At 37.6% G+C, this 23,547-nt stretch overlaps 1 protein-coding gene across 5 annotated transcripts in view; it reads right to left on the reverse strand.

Moving 5' to 3' along the window:
• The window catches only part of LOC124357504 (brain tumor protein), a 279,318-nt gene that overhangs the window by 19,915 nt on the left and 235,856 nt on the right, over window positions 1-23,547 (reverse strand). Inside the window, exon 1 of one of the 5 annotated variants that reach the window (XM_046809367.1) lies at window positions 11,501-11,643. The exons of the other annotated variants lie outside the window; for them this stretch is intronic. The gene's annotated coding sequence lies outside the window, so the exon portion shown is untranslated. Of the gene's footprint in view, window positions 1-11,500; window positions 11,644-23,547 lie in introns of those variants that run through there. 5 annotated transcript variants of the gene reach the window in all.

Consider the following 23,547-nt stretch of genomic DNA (forward strand, 5'->3'; position numbering starts at 1 on the left):
GTCGAATCCGTCTGTGCAACAATACCGGGCCCAGCCAATAAGACGGGCGATTGTTACACTCAAAACCAATCAGTTTCACTGTATTTCTTGGTCGCTTGTTTTCTGTTACCGAACCGATAGTTGTACTTCGGCCAATAGGAGTTGAGAACTCAAGCCAGCCAACAAGGGCAACCTAGTGTAACGAACTCAAATTAGAGTGACAGAGTGTTACACTCAAAACCAGAATACCAAATCAACTGTTCTAGATAGACAACTCAGGGCTGAAAACAACAATACCGAACTCGAGCCATCCAATAAGAGTGTCCGAGTGTTACAACTTAAAACCAATCAGTTTCCGGATACCAAACCACTGTTGAAGCTTGGCCAATCCCGACAGACAAATCAATTGTTGTCACGGATTGTACACTCACAGCCTTGGATTACACTTTGAATTGTTTCGGCGTCCGATACGGAGTTATGGGGCTTACCTCCTGATTGCAAAAATTATCCAAGTTTTGAAAAGATGGCCTACACATTTTCCATGATCCCGTTTGTGTAAACATGTGAAACTGTTCGAAATTGGACAAAACGTTCAAACTCATATAACGTATGATCAACAATATTTAATTGTGGATTTGAATTTTTTACTAGTACACATGGAAATCACAGCAGAACAAAACGTTACTGAGGATTAATAATACAGAATAATATACCTTCTAGAATTTACAAAACTGAAAAAAAAACATTGTAGTTAAAATATTGTTATTTATTAACTAAGTCAGTCAAAACATGGATGACTGTTTTACATATTACGGCGAGCGTTCCGGATTTTGTTTTTTTTTTTACTTTAGACCTGTTTATAAAAAATAACAATTTTGTTACACTATAATTTTACGAGCAACATTAATATTGGTAATTAAATTGACGTAATAAGTACCAACACAAAAATGCATCCAAAATCAAGAATAAGATCCAGCAGTGTGTAATACCTACATTGGACTACGGATAGAGACACTGAAAGAAGGATCGTTTGCGATTAGCCTAGTTCTGATTAGCCAACTAATGTAGCTGTGAGGCAACGTGAGAAGCGGCTCGTAGAAAGCGAGTCAGCGAACGAGAGCGACGGGGCAGCGGGGGAAAGTGATGACCTTGGTGATGTCAGAGTTACGCCCGCGACCGCAACGCAGATGCAACACACAACACTAGCGTGACGTTAGACCGGTGCGTTGCGTCAGTCCAGTGCGCAGCTGGCCCGCGCAGCCGATCCACAGCCTTATAGGGCGGCATCTATCCTGTATAATAGTACTCAGTACTCACTCGGGTAGTTTTCACAGAATGCTTCGCCAGACGATACACGAAGATGGAATTAATTACCCAAAGTGAAAATATTTGTGTTCAGCAAGAAGAGTTCCTTCCGATGTTTATTGAATAAAAGATGATGCACTTGGCCTAATTACGATTAAAAGTTAGTATTCTTGGTATCTTGGCTGAAGCCCAAGTTTAAATGCTACATAACTGTCTAGACTTGTGTGTCTTAAGTGAAGACCCAGATATCCCGTAGTCCTACTTGGTACACAGATATACAACCCCTCTATCATAGTCAACTGATGTTTGGAACAATTCTTTGGGTACTACCTGCTGATGCCTATATGTCTGTCTGTCTCTGATTAGCTTTCCGTGGCTATCTGTAGCCAACAAAATATAAACGAAGGCAACAAGAGTGCTGTGCTCGTAATTTTCATTAAAAGGCCCACCTATGATCTCCGTAAGTCGGAGGACAATGCCTTGTTCCCTGTATTACAAACCCAATGAGCCACAAAGGTCTTATTGTCAGAGTAGTGTAAGAGGTGTATAATCGAAATTTGTGAAAGTCCATCTGCATAATGGCATTCAAGGACCAACTCAATAAGTATCTGTCATTTAACTACATGTCTTACACTCGTATTATGTGTTCCCATTCTGCATTTCCGATTGGAAAATATCGATATTTCATTTCAAAACTTTCGAATTCTAAATAATCCTGAATATTTGTAAACCCCAAACCCCAAAGTCCACATCAACTTTCCGTTTTACAAATAAACCTCTACACACTAGCATGTAGTGAGTGGTACAGGCGAAATGTGTAAAACTGAAATACACCGCAGCAAATGTACGGTATCGTCGCAACGCATAAAACCGAGTGAAGATGAAAGCCAAGTTTCCAAGTTAACCAGCCAATCTTGTGAAACGTGGAAAATTGTTCAGTGGGGCAATCGACCTTGCTCCTTAACAGCCTTAACTTTCCGTTGCTCTCAAGTTGGTAATGCTTCCACCCGGGGCCGGCACCTTCTCCGTGATACACTCACTCATTTCAACACACTTAAAAGTGTTCCGAATAAAACAAATCAACTTATTCAAACTGTCACTATAACAAGCTATAATTTAAAACTTGTAGATACTGGCAGTATTTAAACCATTGGATACAGTGTTTAAAACAGATATAGTTGGTCGTTTTATTCCATATAAAAGGTTTAAGCCGATCCTCTATCATTTTTACATGTGTTTGGGCCCCAAAGCATTTCAATAACAACTAATATATTTTCAGTAATTTAGAATCAATCAATAAACTTCCAATAATAGAGGGAATTTAAATCGGTGCTAGGCACGGAAGCAGGGTCTACCAAATTTTAGGTTTAATTGCTGCAGTGTTGTAGATAATAGCTTTGTTACATTTAATTTTGGTTTGATTGATTTAAACTACGATGTTGTCACACGCTTTCGCAGAGAACTTACAATCCGTCCGATTTAAGCCTTTGATCGCTTAGGAATACGTATACAAAGCAGCGTGTCAGAAAGAGTACACAGCGTAGATTTAGCAACAAATTATCGCGGGTAAACCGGCGCTAAGATAAATTAACGGTTATATTACTTTCCGAGAGGAAACCCTTTGAAATTAATCCCGACCGTTTATTAAAACTGTTTTCAATGCATGCTAGAACATTTGTGAGCTATAATCAAGTAATTTAACATTTAAACCATCCGTAAACTGTTCTGGTAAAACGAAAAGCAGAATCTGAAACTGTATTGTGTTACGCAAAGATTAGTTGAATATTTTATAATATTCTTGCGACATTACTTTGTACAGTCAATATCAACAATGAAGGGCGTACACACAATCTCGTTGCATTATAATAGAGACTTTGCATTATAGAATTAAACAATCTACACTTTGTAATGTTTTACTACTATTAAACGTTTTTGAAAACTAAAAATACATACGTATTTTGTTATTCAATTACATTACTCTAGTCTGGTTAATTATGAGGTTTTGGGGGACTGATAACCCTCCCCTCCCCTCCACTTGGTTACTTACAATATATTCACGCATCCACTGATTTCAAACATTAAATTTAGAAACATTTAAATATATACATTTAACAGAAATTTATTATAAAACACCACCAATAGTACATAGTATGTTCGCGTTATTTATAACCATGCATTCTTCAATTACAATGCCAAGTATTTCATATCTTGACTCTGAAAAATCGATGTTGTTCGGCAGGACAAAGTCAGTGGGTGGGAACGTATCACACAAAAAGTAGGGATGGGCGGGGGAGAATTCAATTTGAAGTTCTTTTACGCGACAAAATGTAGCCTTTGAATGACAATAAAGAGATTTCACCTTTTTGTGAGGAAAGCGCAGTTTATTCGGCATCTAGCGACCGGTTACCATTCCACTCCTTTCACGTCACTCCTCGGCTTGTATTTGGTGACATACTACAGATCATTGCTCAAGTTTGTATTGTTTACGGATGTCACACGTATCACTCCCTCCTGATTCGCCTACCAATCTGTTCACATTATATTTTGGAGTATTGATGCATGTCTCTAAAATAGGAATACATCAAGGACAGTTTGTTTTAGTTCCTTAATGTTACGTGCATGTAATCTACGATAGCTTAAGAGTCACAGTCACTCAACAAAAGAACTGAACACAACGCCGAGCTTTTACGAAAGAACAAGCATACCTACAGATGAATCCATACAACACGCAGAGAGCGTCAGACAATACAGCATAGTTGTTCAAATATTCAAGCTATACAGGATATAGTGTCTTATTAATTCACTTTTTAACAGGATCAAAAAATTATAACCCTTTTACTTTTAATTTAATCAATGTTAAATTCAATTATGTATGTAAAGATCAGAGAGATCAACTTTTGGAGAAAGTAATTGGAGAACAGGGATATGAGCTGTGCACAAAATAATAAATTATGTGTATATATATATATATATATATATATATATATATATAATTATATTTATATATTTGGTAAACTTAATACATATACCTAATAGATAACTAACCTCGTTCCAACATTGCAAAGGTCTTGTAAACACAACCGTAACTTACAGCCTGTATGTTTAATAAATGTCAATTTTTAGCTATTCACAAAGAGCATGGCACCTGAATGCATAGAAATAAAATTATTAACTGTAACAAACAAAAGTTTTTGATAACTATAAGATATCTATATAGAGCCAATAAATCGTAATATTAGCCGCAAGGTAGAATGTCAGCGACGGTCAGTCACACAGAACGTCTACCCATGACATGGAAATACACAAAAATGAAGGCGTCAACTGATCGCCAGCCCAGTAGAGAGATGAGGTAGGATGTCAGCGACTGTCGGTCCCACAGATCGTCAACCCGTGATTTGGAAATACACAAAAATGAAGGCGTCAACTGATCGCCAGCCCAGCAGAGATGAGGTAGAATGTCAGCGACTGTCAGTCCCACCGATCGTCTACCCGTGACATGGAAATACACAAAAATGAAGGCGTCAACTGATCGCCAGCCCAGTAGAGATGAGGTAGAATGTCAGCGACTGTCAGTCCCACCGATCGTCTACCCGTGACATGGAAATACACAAAAATGAAGGCGTCAACTGATCGCCAGCCCAGTAGAGATGAGGTAGAATGTCAGCGACTGTCAGTCCCACCGATCGTCTACCCGTGACATGGAAATACACAAAAATGAAGGCGTCAACTGATCGCTAGCCCAGTAGAGATGAGGTAGAATGTCAGCGACTGTCAGTCCCACCGATCGTCTATCCGTGACCAACAGCCTTCACGGATTCCGCGCTCGATTTCGTTCCACTGGTTTAGGCACAAGGTGAATGTTGCCTCGCTCTCTGTCTCTCTCCATCGGTTCAAGTACACTATTACATTTCAGCAGAACCGCAACACCACAATACCCTACATCCACACTGGTCCCTTTTCATATCTAGGCCGCCGCGCCGCGCTATTGGATACCTTTTCGTGCGCTTCTACAACAATTCAGCCCTTTCCAAAACGGGTGTTAGGGACCTTTCTACTAATAAAACGTGTTATAAATTGAACACTTAATAGTTAATTAGTGTCTCCACTGGTAAATATGACCTGTATACTTTGTTATATCTTTAGCACCTTAATCTTTTCAAAAAAGCATTCATGAGTTATGATGCTGATATAAGACAATACGTGGCGCATCGTTACAAAGTTCTTCTTTAGTCTCAAACAAATGAGCAAATAAATATTTTGAGCTAAAACTCATAAATCTGGAGAAAGAATGGCTAATCACTGAACTTAGCTAGAATCAAGAGTTATTCTACAAAACCTCACTTACAAAATAATCGTCATATAATTCGCACTAGTACAAAAGGATAACCTCATAAAATGAGGTAAGAAATGACTAATCACTGAACTTAACTGCGATTGTTCCGAAAGCGGGAAGAGGGACGTAGCCGCAGCGACCTGGGCCCGAGCCAAGCCCTCAAACTGGCCTTAGTGTGCGGTTATTGGGTCTACTCCGACCCTCCGCTGTAATATAGTTACGATATTGAGACGAGTTCACCCAATCTTGTTTTGAACGAAGAGACTTACACAACCTTTGCTACTGACAATTTTGTTCTGAGAGTGCCATAAACACGGATGGAAATTTATATTCAATTGCATATGAACATCATTCACATTCAATGGAAATACGTTAGAACAGTTACAACTTGATGTTGAAATATTTATATAATAATTGCTAATTGATTCGCTAATTAGTTGTTCATTACGACAAAATGAACCTGTTTGAACTACCACTATACCCATGACTGATAGCTCACTAAGAATTTATCAAGTAAAAAAGCCACCGTGGCAGCCTCGGCAGGTGTCTAGTTGAACTTGACCGCCAGAGAGGGGCTTGGCCAACAGCTGGTGACATTTGGCGGGAACACATTGTCAGCTGTTGGCGTTGGCTTGCCTCATTCTGAGCTTGAAACCGTTGCCAACGACAGGCACTGGCTACTTACTACATGTACAGTTGGCACGTAAGCTCAGAGAACCACGTAGTTGGTATAGGTAGGAGGTACAAATGAAACTAATTATGTACAGATCCAAGAGTGTAATGCCAGGAACCGCGAAACAGAAGCCAGTGCAATAATTATGCCTACCTATATTTGTACTGTTACTCTGCAAATACATTTCTAGCATACAGTTTATCTTAAATCGGACAGTATGATCACGTACCTAAATGCAGAGATGATTGATTACAAACAGGGACAACGTGCAAGATGTTGCAATCTACTCAATGATTTTGGACATCAGGTTTGGTGCAAGACCGTAAACTAAGCAATATAGTAAACAATGCAACTATTAACTGCACTAAACAGCACAAAAACGTCTGAAAGTGTAGGAGGTCTACGAGCTATCGAGTTATCTAGTCTTGGCCTTTGTCAATTCCCCGTAAAAACATGTTACTTTCTTGATTTTGGACATCTGGTTTGGTGCAAGACCTTAAACTAAGCAATATAGTAAACAATGCAGCTATTAACTGCACAAAACAGCACAAAAACGTCTGAAAGTGTAGGAGGTCTACGAGCTATCGAGTTATCTAGTCTTGGCCTTTGTCAATTCCCCGTAAAAACATGTTACTTTCTTGATTTTGGACATCTGGTTTGGTGCAAGACCGTAAACTAAGCAATATAGTAAACAATGCAAGCTATTAACTGCACAAAACAGCACAAAAACGTCTGAAAGTGTAGGAGGTCTACGAGCTATCGAGTTATCTAGTCTTGGCCTTTGTCAATTCCCCGTAAAAAACATGTTACTTTCTTGATTTTGGACATCTGGTTTGGTGCAAGACCTTAAACTAAGCAATATAGTAAACAATGCAGCTATTAACTGCACAAAACAGCACAAAAACGTCTGAAAGTGTAGGAGGTCTACGAGCTATCGAGTTATCTAGTCTTGGCCTTTGTCAATTCCCCGTAAAAACATGTTACTTTCTTGATTTTGGACATCTGGTTTGGTGCAAGACCGTAAACTAAGCAATATAGTAAACAATGCAGCTATTAACTGCACAAAACAGCACAAAAACGTCTGAAAGTGTATGAGGTCTACGAGCTATCGAGTTATCTAGTCTTGGCCTTTGTCAATTCCCCGTAAAAACATGTTACTCTCTTGCATTTGGACATCAGTTTTGGTGCAAGAGCTTAAACTAAACAATGCCACCTATAATAAACAGCACAAAAACGTCTGAAAGTGCAGGTGGTCTACTACTATAAAATCGGGTTATCTAGTCTTGATCTAAATAAGCAATAGAGTATACCATGCATCTCCTACTCCAACGACATATAGCACAAAAACGTCTGCAGTGTAGGTGGTCTACGACTATAAAATCGGGTTATCTAGTCTTGACCTAACTAAGCAATAGAGTATACCATGCATCTCCTACTCCAACGACATATAGCACAAAAACGTGCAGTGTAGGTGGTCTACTACTATAAAATCGGGTTATCTAGTCTTGACCTAACTAAACAATAGAGTATACCATGCATCTCCTACTCCAACGACATATAGCACAAAAACGTGCAGTGTAGGTGGTCTACTACTATAAAATCGGGTTATCTAGTCTTGACCTAACTAAGCAATAGAGTATACCATGCATCTCCTACTCCAACGACATATAGCACAAAAACGTGCAGTGTAGGTGGTCTACGACTATAAAATCGGGTTATCTAGTCTTGACCTAACTAAGCTATAGAGTATACCATGCATCTCCTACTCCAACGACATATAGCACAAAAACGTTCAGTGTAGGTGGTCTACTACTATAAAATGGGGCAATTTAGACTGGACCGCTCGTTATCGGACTCTGGCAATACCCCGTATTGCAACAACATAATAATCACATGGGATTAAGTAAACAATGTACCTATAATTACGACAGACCTTACAAAACAACGTCTGCAAGTGTACGTGGTTAATAATATCGCGTTATCTTATCTGGGCCGCTCTTAAGGCCCATAACAACAAATGACTCACATGGCCACATGGCTTGAGTACAAAACAACGACTATAACTTCAAGTGGTTTAGGACAACAACAGCGTCTGGGCCTCCCTTATCACACAGTGTTAGTGATATAGTAATACATTACTCACTGGGCTTGCTCATAGCTGTGCCCTTGGTGTTTATAAATACACACCCATTTCGCTCTCGACTCTAACTAAACCAATAACAATGAGATCATGAGCCTCTCATCTCTATTTGACAAATACAATCGATTTAATGCCCTTATTCGCATTAACGTTACAGTTATTAATTATAATAAACTAGTATACTGACATTACTTATAAACCAAATTTTCATTCTTTTTTAATAAATCACTTGAATTCCAAATGTTGTAATTTCTACCCATATGGTATTATAATAAAGAGCTCCTGAAATTTCTCTTTGTCTACACGTTGATGTTACATTTTAGCATTAATGTAATTATTGCTCAATTAATTACACGTCTTATGAAAAAGTAAAGTTAATAAATAGTTTTTCAATTCATCATTAGATCAAATTTTAAAGATGTCTTCTCTGTGTTAGGCCAGTTCATTAACTAAAAACAAACAAATGTGTTGCATTTTCTTCTACGCAAGATTTGAAATATTATTTTCATTCAGTAAGCAATTTCAATGCTATTCTAATAAGACACATTTTCCAATCTAAATAATAAGAGACTTACATAACCTTTAGACATACGTTTTAGATATGAAATAAATCTATTAAAATATCTAATTCATTCTTGAGTCAGCTGTATAACGAATTGGACTTGCAATACGGATCGAATAAATGGAGAAATACTTCTGTACAAATGGCACTAATGGTTAAAATGGGAGGTGAACACGTAGGTAAACAGGAAGTACGGGAGCCCTTTATTACATCTGCTCCCCCAGGCGGTAACCATGGTAACATCGACCAAGGGGGCGAGGGCGAGGGTGACCAAGGGCGGGGGGTGGGTGATGGAGCGTGTCTGTGTCTGGGGGCTGACGGGGGAGTAATTACTAAATCCTTTGAAGGGTCCAGAAGTAAAATCATAAGGTCCGGGATTCGAGTGTAACTTCGTTGACTTTTGGTTAATTTTTAAAAAGAAATCAAGAGAACGGTTATAGGATTTCGTACGTTTGCCACGTTACAAAACAAGGAACACTACTTTCCGAGAATTGAGTGCTACCTACTTCCTCATGTGTCAATCATCCTAAAACATAAGATTTAACAGACACTAAATAGTGTAGCGATAACTAGCTAAATAGTGTAGTAAATTTGTTAAGAGAAATTTATCTACGTCAAAAGATCCAAGGGTATATAACAATAGCATAAAGTCTACGCCTCCATTAAACCACACGAAACTATTATCAAAGAGAAATATTTTGAATGGACAAAGAAAGATTCAAAATATTACATCTCAAGAGAAAATAAACTGCGCTTTATATAAAATAGAAATGTTCCATGTACAATTTTAAATTACTTAATTTTCGGTGCATATTTAGACAACTACAAACTTTTGTTGCAATGAGATCTGTACTGAGTATATTTAAAATGGCAATTTTTATGAAGCACTTCGAAACGAGAGAAGTGAATTAATTTGGATAACGAAGACGCCTGGGGAGCAACAAGTACCTGAGCAGCGCTTATACAGGCCGAGCGAGCAGACTCTCTCTACCTGTCCATAACCGACTGTTGCGCGCTCTTTTGGTATTAATACGCAACAGGTGGGCAGCTGCTGATCGCCGGATCCGGAAATAATCCCGCAACACGACCGACGCCGCTGCCACCAAGTCCGACAAAATTACTTCATACGGCCCAATACGAGTACAAGCAGAGTGGTTGTCCACTAATTTGTACTGGTATAACGGTGCGAAGCAACGATTTTGTTCTATTAGTGAGGTCTGGGAGTAACAGGTTTGGTAATATATTAATATGTTTAGACTACAGTGGAGTAAAAATATCGTGTAATATCTTCCAGAATTTGGATCAAACTTTACAAACCCAGCATGAGGATCGAGTAACAGCCAAAATTGTATTTAGGAAGAGATTAATAAGTCGTTAAAGGAGAGACCTCCCAGTTCAGCATGATCTGTCACAGGATTTTAGACAGTAGAATTCTTGGTTCTGGATAAACCTCCAAGAACATCCCTCCAGTACTCACTGAAATTATAAAGTTTTTATACTGCAGTTAATGACCAATTAGTAGGAAGATAAAAGGTGCGATGCGAAGAAAAGTCTCGGGCCTAGAGAGAATTTGAAAACATTTATCGTTTAATTTCCTGCTGTTATTAATTGGATACAATAGTGTTGTATATATTTGAATATAGTAAAAGTATAAGATGAACAACCAAAATTGGAAAGATGCCAAGTTTTGGATAATATTCAAGAAGGTTTTTTCACTATCCTGTATTCCTGCTGACAGTAATAATAGTACGTTAATGACTATAATCTGGCTGTGAAGTACAGTGACAAGATAGAACGAACATGAACAGACAAAAAGTAAGGACATTTTTATTCTGGGTAAAGTCTGAGGGTAAACTATTGACAGGCTTTGTAGCCGATATTTGGAATACAAAGACAAAATACAACGTTAGATCGAGAGCCAAAGAAGGCAAGATGCGGAAAGTTCTTGGCCCAGGACAAACCCCAAGGTCAAGGTTACTCCCCTCCACATGACCAATCACGATGTTGTGACAGTTGTCGAGCATTGCTAGCTGCCTCTGATCTGGCTCTTGCTGATAAGATTACAATATTCTGAACGTGAAGATTATATAATTCTAACAAATATATGCCGTAGGATCACGAATAAAAAATACAAGTTTGTAGAGTTTTTCCGAGTTTCTTTTTGTTTAATGGTTAAGTTACGTAACTATTTTTGAAGGTCTTCAGTAGACGCTCAAATTTCCCATTCTAATCTCTTACGAACGACTGTGCTTTTTTACACGATTAAAATATAAAAACGTAAGTAAGTAATCTGTTTGCCATGGATTGATCGCCAAAATAATTAAATATGCTCGTAAATAAGGATTTGTATAAAATTAACATAATTCACTTACACCAAAAATACTACACTATGAATTACTATATGACTAAAGTAGACTTTCAAACTAGTACGAGATTATAGCAATGGATTGTCATTGTTCGTATTGTTATCTAAAATTATTGAATTTAAAAAAGTAATTGGAAACTTACAATATTTGATATAACTGACGAAAAGGACAGTATATTTGGCAATGAGAAGGCAATTCGACAAAACTAAACAAATTCTATATCTGAGCTGTAACTACCGCGTCTTTTAACATGATTTAACAATGCACAGTAGGCTATCTCCCGCACTGCACTGTAGTAGAGGGAAACATAATCTAGCTTGCGTGACGTCACAGCTCAAGCTGACTCACTGAACCTGTAATAATGGAGCGTAGTTACAAATCATACAACTGTTGAGTACAAACAACGACCACCACATGTTGAGGTGCAAATCTGTGTAATACCTATGAAGTGTTTTCCTGAACAAACATGCGTTATTCGAAAATGGTGGAAATATACTTTTATAGGAGTTTAGAGTGTGGAATGGTACAATTAGAACTGCAATGAAAAGGTTTTGTTACTCGATAAGAACGTTCCTATTGTTATTTAAGTTTTGCCCGAGAAGTTTTTGAGAAGTGTAAAAATCCCCACTGAAAGATCCGATAAGTGTGCGCGCTCATTTAACAAGAGTTTCACCACGATACGCACATCTTTCCGAACGGGTACCTCCAATGCATTTATCATGCGAGAGTGACACTAGTGGATAAAAAGATAATATTTTACAGAAGTTGACAATGGCAATTCAAAATGTGGATTGTGGGCTCAATGTCCATTACTCAACAGGACAGACAGACAGTGCAGTAGCGCCGGAGGGGGGTAGAAGGGAAGAGGGAGGCATTTGTCATTTCCGACGAATTGAATGGGTTTCAGGTTTCACTGTTTTAAAATTGAGGCTGGTAAGTGTTGAAGCAGGTTTGGAGCGAAACACTTGGATCACTTGAGATGGGAAGCATTCCTTCCTGCACTTTACCTACAACAGTGGGGGAACTCGTCAATCCATATATTTCAAACTAATATCGTCTCTATATGTTCAAGTGTTTATGCAAAAAATATTCATATACGCGGCATTTGACGTGGTAAATTCATGCGGCATTATGGGTAGCCAATATAAACACTGATCGAATATAATACAAAACCCCTTGTTTATGTTCTTAGATATAGAATATAAAGTTGGAGAAAATCTAATAGTAGGAAACTACAAGTCTGAACTGACCGTTCTCGCCACATCCGTCTGTAAAAGATGAATTCCGACAGTTTCTAAAGAATTGTGAGAGAAACTGTGTTTACGTCCAATAGTGAGCATATGCCAGTTAACTTCTGTTAGTAAAACCATTATTAAACTTAAGTATTAAACGGTACTACTAATCATGACTTTTATTCCACAAAACCGCTGTAGTTAACAATAAACTATGTTTAAACACTAAGTATCACTATACGAAAAAATTATAAAATCCTAAGAAGCTATAATAATCTAAAATGTAATGGTAGTATGGAGTATAAGACAGAGGAGACAGGAAAGTGAGAATTGGCGTATAGTGTACAATATAAGACTAAGAGGAGAATGAGGAGATTAAATTAAACCTAAATTAGGTTTTAAAGGGTGCAGCGCTGAAGTGTAGAGGAGAGAAGGCAGATTGAGAATGATTAACTAGTAGTATAGAGTATGAGACTGAGAGGACATTAAAATACTTATGATAGGAGACGTGAGATTGAGAATTGACCAGTACAGAGTATGAGACTGAAGACGTTAAACGCTGATGAGAGGGGACGGGAGATTCAGAATTGACTGGTAGTACAGAGTATGAGACAGAGAGGACAAAGAATGATGATGAGTCGAGTAAATTAAATGGAGTAGCGTTTGAAGGACTCACTGCTGAGGTGTAGAGGAGAGAAATGAGATTGAGAATGGACTGGTAGTACAGAGAATGAGACTAAGGACATTAAACGCTGATGAGAGGAGATGGGAGATTGAGAATTGACTGGTAGTAGAGAGTATGAGACAGAGAGAACATTAAATGCTTATGATAGGAGACGGGAGATTGAGAACTGACCAGTACAGAGTATGAAACTGAAGACGTTAAAACGCTGATGAGAGGGGACGGGAGATTTAGAATTGACTAGTACAGAGTATGAGACAGAGAGGACAATGAGTGGTGATGAGGCGATTAAATTAAAGCTGAAGTAGCGTTTGACGGATGCAGTGTAGAGGGGTGGAGGAGAGGATGAGAGATTGAAAGTGCCGGAACTCACTGTTTAGAAGTGGCCCGGATCTTACAGGTCTGGCAGCTCACCTGCAACAAGAAAATTTGTTAGTGTTTTGCCTGCGAACCTATAAAACATAACAATTACAATGTTTAATAAGCAGAAAGTTCTCGTTGATATAACATCGCGCTCAGTACAAGAGAGGTATTAGGTTGTCAGCAAACACAAAAATTTCCCAAATAGAAATATAAATGATATCAACATGTTAGGACAAGAAAGGATTATTTAGTTTTAACATTACCGACGGCCTACCTGGCTCTAACAGAAATTATGTTATTAATTAATAAGTATGAAGCCGTAAAATTTCAAATACGTTGATATATCACGAGATTAAATCTAAATCTACTTTCACTAACTTCGGCCACATTTCTCGACCTTCAGTAACTTATATAATATCCTATCTCCTCAACCATTTTAGTCACTCCAACCTTCAACGCAATGACGGCGGCCTGGTCGAATAGTTCTAGATCCTGATGTTGATAAGAGAGTTAAAACTGAAGTTCTTGAGGAAAGTAGTTTTAAAAGTTTTCTCATTGTTCGAATAAGACAACAATAGTTTACGCATCATTTAAACTTGGGCAAGGCAAGGGGATAAAGGGTATCAGCGCAAATGAATAATTCATACCCAGAACCCATGATGACGCAAGAGGTAAAACAATCAAGAAATAAGAGCTGAAAGTTCTTTCAAAGAATTTAATAAACCCATCTCAGCCACTCGACAACTGAGAGTGACACCGGTTGTGGGGTGGTAGGGGGAGGGGGCAGCGCGAGGGGATGCAATAAGAACTCTTGCAATCTAGAAATAAAATTAAATCTTTCCCTTTGCCCTCTTTAGAAACCTCTTTCATTAGTGGAACTGAAAGTTGTCAAAGAAAAATCGTTACCTTCATTATGACGTAGGTCGGGACGGCAGAGACGGAGGCGACGATGAAAGCGGCCGAGGAACGGTAGCGACGGTAGAACGGTGAGATCGACGATATCAAGATACGGTAAGTGACAATGGAACCGCTACAACTTGTCAACACGCGGGCAAACAGTGGATAACCCGAGGCGGCAATTACTAGTATATTAGGGCCAGGTGTGGCAACGGCTTTTTTAGAGAGGGGGTTGGATGTAGTGACAATGGAACAGCTGAACGGAAGTCGCTCCACACAGTGACTTGGCGGCCACTCACGTATCCGCCGGTCACTTGTGTTGATGGGATTAAGAGGGCATACCACTCATTCCTTGTTGAGAAAATATTTGGGAAGTGGGCGCCATTGTAATCGGAACCGCCCGATACCTTTACAAGTTTCTCAGTGAAATCGTTCATCGTGATTCCTGTAGGGTGAGAAACAACGAACTGACTCCTCGAGCCCCGTCCGGTGGAGGCAGGGAAGTCAAGCCGGTTGCTTCCTTTATTTTACATTACGTCCGGTTGAATAAACTTAAAAACAAATTGAGTGATACGTTTTCCTCCAGACGGAAAACGCTTCGTAACGTGGCCAGTAAATGGTAACCTTAAAAGAAACGTCGTATGTGAAACCCCTGATATAACGCATCTATAATGTGAATTACCGAGTATACATTGGTTATATCGCAATTTTAATATGTAAATCTCAAACGGTTTTTTTTGTAAGATTTTCTATTTTTATTATAGACTAGTTTTTACCGGCGACTTCGTACACTATTTTCTACTGAATAATAAGGAAGCCTAGGCATACTTATTATATATTTTTAAAATCTCATACTAAGCATTCTAAAGTTGAATCTCATACCAAGCATTCCTGAGATAAGTTACGTTCATCGGAATATATTATCATCTTCTCTTAAAGCCACAATGAGCCTAATAAAATAATTCCAATTTTATGAAATAATCAAATGTCATTTTATTGAATATAATTGTACTACAATAAATTGTACTTAAACGATTGTAGACCGGTGAATGAATCCTAAACATAGTTCGAATGTCCGAGACTAGTTTAAACAGCGTGTTTTCATGATGCAATCAAGGATTAGCATTATGATATTTAGAGAAGTAATCGTTTAATACATTTTGAATATGAATAGGAAGTCCCAAAGTAGCCTCGTATACAAAGATATTACATAATATTATCAAGATTAAAAATTCTACTATACACTTTTTATCATAATTTTGCCTGAATATAAGCAAGCATTTTTACATCGCACTAAAAAAATAACTTTATCAGTCACTAAACAAGCAATAAAATAATAATCAATGCAAATAAAGATACTAAGTTTACAGCCGGATAAGGCTTACACATGTTTACAAAAAATAAAGACGACTTTTAAAATGTATGGACATTTTAGTGTCAATACGGCATTATAAAAGATTTATAGCTAAGTCTAATGTCCATTTCGAATGCAATTTCATGGCTGAAAATCTAACGACGAAGCTTGATTTCCATAATGGCTTATTAAACCTGTGGTTCGAGAAAAGGTCAGAAGCGGTATCGGGAAATACGACAAGAGGAGTCTAGACTGCGTCCTTGGAGGTCGCCGCAAAGTTGGCTTTTACATTGTGACTTTGGCCTTTGTTCTCTTTGTTCCAGGCTGCTTGTCTTTGTACGATTGAGAAACTCCGTGTGACACAATAAAACGTACCTGTTTTCAGTCTTAAACATGTACAGTGTTCACGTAATAACATTGAGTTTCTTTTACAAATAGGTGCTGCAATTTCCAAAATGTAGAATTTATATGACACACATGTATAAAATGCACGTGAGTACATTTTCACGTGTTTCATTTGGAGCTCAGTAGAAATATAAATAAAACTATTGCTATACTCTCAAATAATACTTGCACCGTTGCCAACATAATAGGGCAAAATTATCGTGCCACATGTCAACAAAACAAAACCGATTGCCAACCTCCGCGCTGAAATCAACAATATATCGCCGCTGCCAACTTCCGGCTTTATATCATTATACGGGTTTGAAATATTGGACAGTAATATGTCGCTAATAAATTTACGATATTACAGTGAACATTTTGATCGTAGATCATAGTTAAATGATCGGGAGGGTTCTGAGGTAACTTATGACCCACGGCTGTTGCACAATCCAATCTCCAACGATATTTCACGAACTTGATCAGTGGTTTTCTGATAATCTCCGCGTTAAATGGGATGCCACGCTGAATTGGCTTGTTTACTCTACACACCTATTTACATTACAAAATTTACACTATATTACACAAACAATATTCTCCTATGTGGTTAGGGCGGTAGCGTATCTGTGAGAGAGGAATTACCCGTAAACGTACTGACTACTATGTTATTCTACTGAAAATTTTGTAATGAAAAAAATTTTAATTCCGCTAATGTTTATGAAATTCCACCGTGTTAAATGGACTGACAGCTTGATACATTTTTGGATTGAAAACGTAAATGTAAATTGTCCAGCACTGAAAGTGTCGCCAGACTGATGTAGCTGTGGCTAATGTAATTCTTACAAATATAAGCTACATCACAATGTACTTTCTAGGTTATTGTTTACATTATAACAGATCTGCACCTATCCGGGACAGATGTGATATGTAAAGTCAAATAAAGGACCGGACATGGAAGAATAGAGACCAATAACGAGGAAAACGAAAGGAAGAAAGGGAAAGGAATGCCAGACGCCATCTTTCATATCTGACTGGAGCATGTTGACAGTTATTAATGGGGATGTGGGGAGAGTAGACCTACAGTGCGTCTCTCCCTAGTCCCTAGACCGCTGTGGCTGGGCTGGTCGTTCTACGTTGGTTCCAACAAACGAGCTATCACACACACAGCATTCACAATATCCCGCGATTCTTCACTTTGCTGCTTTCCTTGAGTTCCAAAGCTTTTATACGGAATTGCAAATCAAGCTAATGTTACGTATGAGCGAACAGAACACACAACCGTCCATACGACGTGAACCGAAATGTAATGAACATTTCTCAACTAATAAAGTCGTATAACCAATCATTGCCTTTTTAAAATACTTTACATTGCAGATTAAGTATGATTAATCTTCATAATATACTAAAGTTCTCATGTTTTCAAATCGGCGGCCTGAATTTGACTTGTTTTCCTTGATGATGATTAATCGTTCATCGAAATTCTCTCAAATACGTGAGCTAAGACGCTATTGGTTTCACCACTCCTTGCAAAATTCATTTAACTCAATAAGAATTATACAAACACATGTAACCGAGTTTTGTTTATCATTACAGTTGAGATAACTATTCTAATTTCCTCATTTATTAACATTCAGCTTATACAGATACAATTTTTTAATGTTTTAATAGAAGATTATCACTGGTTTAGGGATTTTGTCAAGTACAGTTTGGGTGAACATGCACAATGTTCAAATGCAAATTTATTTTGGATACGTTACTGTAACTACTAACACATTATAAATTATGGGTGATCATGAGTAGAAAGGAGTTAATTATTAATTTTCAGTATCCAGAACAAATTCACTGGAATACAAACCATTTTTTGTGGTAAATATTACGAATACAGATAATGACAAAGGAAAACAGAAAACCAAAACTACAAACTTAACCAGTAAGAACAGTGTATGTTTACACGTAAAAGATGAAGTAGATCACCATTTGTAAAAAAAAAACTAATGTTGAAAGCTAAACTATACTATACGGTCTACTTAAAACAATGTATTTTGTAAACTAATCACGCTCCACTGCGTCACTTTACCGTTCCTATACGTTTTACTTCTGCAATACATTTTAAATTGACACTTTATCAACATTTCCTTTCGTAATATAGCCATTACAATAAATGATAACCATACAGTAAATAGCCATCATTTTTATTAATGGCTGAATTGACACGGTTATAACCTCAGTTTATCACAGTATCACAGAAAGAGGAATGAATAGACCGACAACAGTCAATACCAGACAATTGTCGGGAATTAAGACGTAAAGGACATGAAATCCATGAGCAATCTCAGGTTAACAGCCGTGCAAACAGATCAATGACAAGTTTAACGATCGGCCATGAGGAGCACTGACCTGGGCACTGTCGTAAACTGTGCGGTAACTGAACGAGCGCGCGACAGACGATTTCTGTACAGTCGTTTACAGACTTATCTTACTACTGATAAGAGCGTGACGACATGCGATGACAAGATAAGCGGCTGTGACAAGTTTAACGACGACGAGAATCACAGAGTCACTGACCTGGGCACTGTCGTAAACTGTGCGGTAACAGAAGGAGAGCAAGACTAGTTTTCTGTAAACTCGTTTACATACGTATCTTGCCACTGATAAAGAGTGCGACGACATGCGATGACAAGGTAAGCGGCTATTACAAGAATCAGAGATGGCAACTTTAGCAACTTGATAAAACATCATTTTTCATGTTTGGGTCTTCTCACGGTTGTTACGACCACTTAATTGTCTAGGAGTTCTTTCTACTTGTACAGTATGATTCTCGTGAGTGGGGAAAGGTAGGGTATAGTGGCGACTGAGAGTACTACAAAAATATGATTGAAGGTTTTTGGAAATGTTCATGAATAGATATTTTTATGAAACGCTATATAAAATACGATCTGAATTGCAATTAAGAAACATGATATGGGTGCAAAAAAGAAGAGAAAATCCCAGGATATAGCTATAACATTTTAAGTGAGAAAGACACACATTTAAATTGATTAATTTCTTGTTCCATGAAGGTTGCTTTTTGTGGCGTTACACTTGTAATTGTCACTATATGAATAATTACTTTCGTGGAAAAGTACAACAATATAAAATCCTTTGAACACAGCCTAAACTGTTCCCGCACTAATTTGTCACTAGTCTTTCGAACCATTCCACAGAACACAACTCGCTGTCTTACATTTTTCAATCTATGTCGATTTATTGGAATTTTTCAAATCAAGAACATTTTTAGATCAGTCTACAGTATTATGATATTCACCAAATAAGGGGCATATCTCAATGTGTTAGTTTCAGGTCGAGTAACTATTCTGGATTAATTTCCCAAGCCAAAGTTAACGACAGTGGTAATTAGAAACACTAGAATTTTGAAAGACTCAGTCTGAGAATGGTATGAATAAACACAATATGTACATGGCAGTAAGATAATAAAACAAAGTGCTCGTTCTTATATTTGGATATTCGAAGAGAATCTAAACTAAACACGTTGTAAACATTGCCAAGAATCTGAATTATGTTTAATAAACAAAAGGTTTCTGTGACACTTATCACCGGGTTTTATCTCAAGGTAAACTATAGGCCGAAAGTATGTTATCATATCGAACGCGCATAGGGAAAAGATAACATTATTACAAACAATACAAGTGTATATGTAACTATCAGCAAGGACATTAATTAAGACGCGTCGACAACATATTGCTACAGACATGTTGATCACTTACTCATACAACGACCTTCCAAATCAGGTTTTGCCAATAATCTTTTATTGGTTATTGTCATGTATATGACATTGGCGCAGAGAATTATTCGAACACGTATAATGTACAAAACGTAAACTAAGTGTTGTGGATCTAAGAAGAACAATATCGACACATCTGTCAACGTTTGCTATTGAAGCACGTCGCCATATGTTGACGTTAATACTGCTCATCCTAGCGGAACAATAAATGTTGAAACGTGCATTACACATCCATTAATTCATCACCAGCAGATGAGCGAAGTGGTCGATGATGAAACAGATGGAGGCACTAACGGCCGTTATGTAGAAAATGTAACCGTCGACCACATACATAGACAGGACCGTAACAATCATGTAATTGAGCCCCAACGCCATCTAGCGGATTGGCGACCAATTAACTGGACCTACTCATTACCGGTTGGAGGCAGCACACTCATCAAATATTAGCCGGCACAGCCTGTTTGATTACCGGCTCATGCGCTGGCTGTGGTCAGCTCGGCCTCATGGCGCATGTTACAACTTACAATCAAACTTTGATTACGACTCCAAATGTTAATGAATTCTTTCAACAGTTCCCGCTCGAACAGAAAATGTATGTGCGTCTGACGTCACAAATGTTCGCAACGCAACGCTTGAGACTCCCTTACGTTACTCTATATCAGCACTTACAGTAACCAAATTGTATACCCCGAATCTTTTTTAAACGGCTGGTTACAACAATTTGTGACAGAGCCACCAATACCAATAAATACAAAACTCCATGACTACAATTTAAAGACCAAGTGAAATTCTAAAAACATATAGCAACACTGTAAACCTTAAGTAAGAGCTTGCATGTAACATTTGTTACCAAAAATTGCGTTGCTTTCCATTGTCTTGCGATTCAAAGGTCCTGTGGATTTTGCCAACTTGTGTATTCACCAATGAGTTGTAGTTTTTAATTCGTTGCCCAAAACCTTGTTTTAATATAATTTTTTTAAATTCAATAACAGAACAGTTCGCCGATTCTAGGGCATTCCGCGCCATTATCTTCACGCAAAAGTTAAAAAAATACTGTGTGACCAAATGAAAGCCATTAAAAGAGAGCCGAACCATCCTTAACCGGGCTGTAATGTGTAATTTTAACCAAATGGGCTGGTCTGACCCGGCGCGACGATAACACTGTTGTACCAGGTCACGGAGGAGGAGGGGTGGGGGCGACTAACCAGGCCGTTCTAGGAATGTTAAGGCCGTGTTGCACTAATACTACCACCACCACCGGAGTGGCATAGTGATATCTAGTGCACCATTACGACACATCTCCCACAGAGTGAGTGCTTTTACTCCTGGTAGGCAGAACCAACTGGTCGGGCGACAACAGTAATATATCTTCTTTCATTAACTGAGAGGAATTTCCTCTATTACGAATATGGAGGAAAGCCTAATGAGCGATATATAATAATTCTCCAAATATCATTAAACAGATTGGATTCGGTAATCACTCCTTTGGCAATAATCTTCAATAGGTCATCATTTCTCAAGGAGCATTCCCAACACTGTTGAAGTCATCTGAAGTTTTACCCATGTATAAATGAGGGGACAAACTTTCCATAAATATTAGCCTACGCCGAATTTTAATTGTTCCAACATTTGGTAAAAATTTTGAAATTCTTATCCATAATATGCTCCCAGTCATCTTTGAGAAGCTTGTACTGTTTCTTAAAAGGTACATCGTTCTGCGATCTTTCTTTAGTATCATGCACAATTTCTGCTCATGATCAGAATCAAAGAACAATCGGCATATTTTGTGACCTTGGGAATGCCTTCGACATTGTGAACCATAATCTTCTGTTTTATACACTTAAAGCAGTGTCAGAGATATACCTCTTAATTATTTGTCAGACGTTTGCTTCTTATATAAATAAAAGGAAGCAGTGAGTGTAAGTAACCCACAAACATAAGAAAACCCGTTTCAGATTAATCAGGCAGAGCAAGAATCCCATAAGGATCGATTTTTGGACAGTAGCTTTTTATTAGATATATGTCAATGAACTTGGAAATCATATTGAGGGTAGTATTGCCCAGTAAGCTGACTATACTAATGTTGTCTTGCACTCACTCTTTATGGAATCTCAATGGTGCGAAGTACCTTAGACCAACTCCATTGACGGGTTCCAATTAATAATTTTCAATTAAAACGTCAATAAAACTAAGAGTATAAAATTTTAAAATACGATTCATGAGGCATTCCTACAATAAGGAGTCTCGTACAATCAGATCATGTGTCGTCATGGGTATCAAAATTGATTCTGACCTAAGGTGGGATTCTCAACTTCATCAGGTTTGCAATTAGACTTACCAGGTCGTTTATTGCCATCGGGGTTTTCTAATTCTTTAACAAAGAAACAACAAATTATATATTTCGAACAAATTTACACTGTTACACTGTACCCTGTACGTTATTTGTGGGCAGGGACGGCTTCTGCATCCCCTTTGGGAAGAGTTTTGTGCTTAAAAAGGACATGTCTCATCTGCTGACTCGAAACTAAGATAAAGTTGTAGAAGATATTTTCATCAAGAGGGAATCTTAATTTTAATTCCCCTTTTTGTCAAATCCATTTCCATTTTTTTTACAAATAATAAAAGCCTATTTCCTAAATATTCCTATTAGAATAATAAAACAACAAAAAACAATTGCATAATTCCTAAACATAGATTTATAGCTCTTACAAAAATCACACTATTTCGGACAAAAACTACTTAATCCTTGCAAATCCATGTGGGATTCTTTCTTATAAACGCGAAATTTTACAACTTTTCAGACTTTGTTAATTGATGTTCATACTTTTTCAGAATTTTAGTAGTTGTGTGTATATAGGTTTCAGAAATGTTATTTTTAAACGGTATGTCTGTGTTCAAAACACAGTTATATATCAATAAACAATACAGCAAAAGAAAAACCAAAAAGTCATTACATTCCCCCCATAAGGTACTGTTTTACATATATGAGTTTTAAATCAACATTTTCGGAACAAATTGCAGGAAAACGACTTATTATGGGAACCTGTAAACTTGGTCCTGTGCTTATTTTTTATTACGACCACGAATTCGGAACATTAAAGAACGAAGCGAGCGACTTCTCAAACCGTAAATACACTATTTATCTCTGAATTCTCATATTAATCTAAATGGAAAAGAACAGGAATTCTATAGTGTGGTTAATAAATAAATCATATTAGAAAAGAAAATTAACGTTGACAAAGTTTTATTAACAACATTTGTCTTAAACAACGAAAGAAAAATATGTCCAACAAAGAATTATAGAGTGTGTCCAGAAATCAATCTAATACATACATAGTGTAAGGGTTTTCTGAGTACTTTAACTGAATATTGTCTATAAATCTATAAACCCTAAATACAACATTGAACTTCATCGGCCTACATTGAGAGTCTCAGAATCAAAAACAGTTGAAAACAAAACAAACAAGAATCATGCCTTAAGAATACTGCAATAACTCAC

The sequence above is a fragment of the Homalodisca vitripennis genome, chromosome 3 (assembly GCF_021130785.1).
Source record: "Homalodisca vitripennis isolate AUS2020 chromosome 3, UT_GWSS_2.1, whole genome shotgun sequence".
Lineage (NCBI taxonomy): Eukaryota > Metazoa > Arthropoda > Insecta > Hemiptera > Cicadellidae > Homalodisca > Homalodisca vitripennis.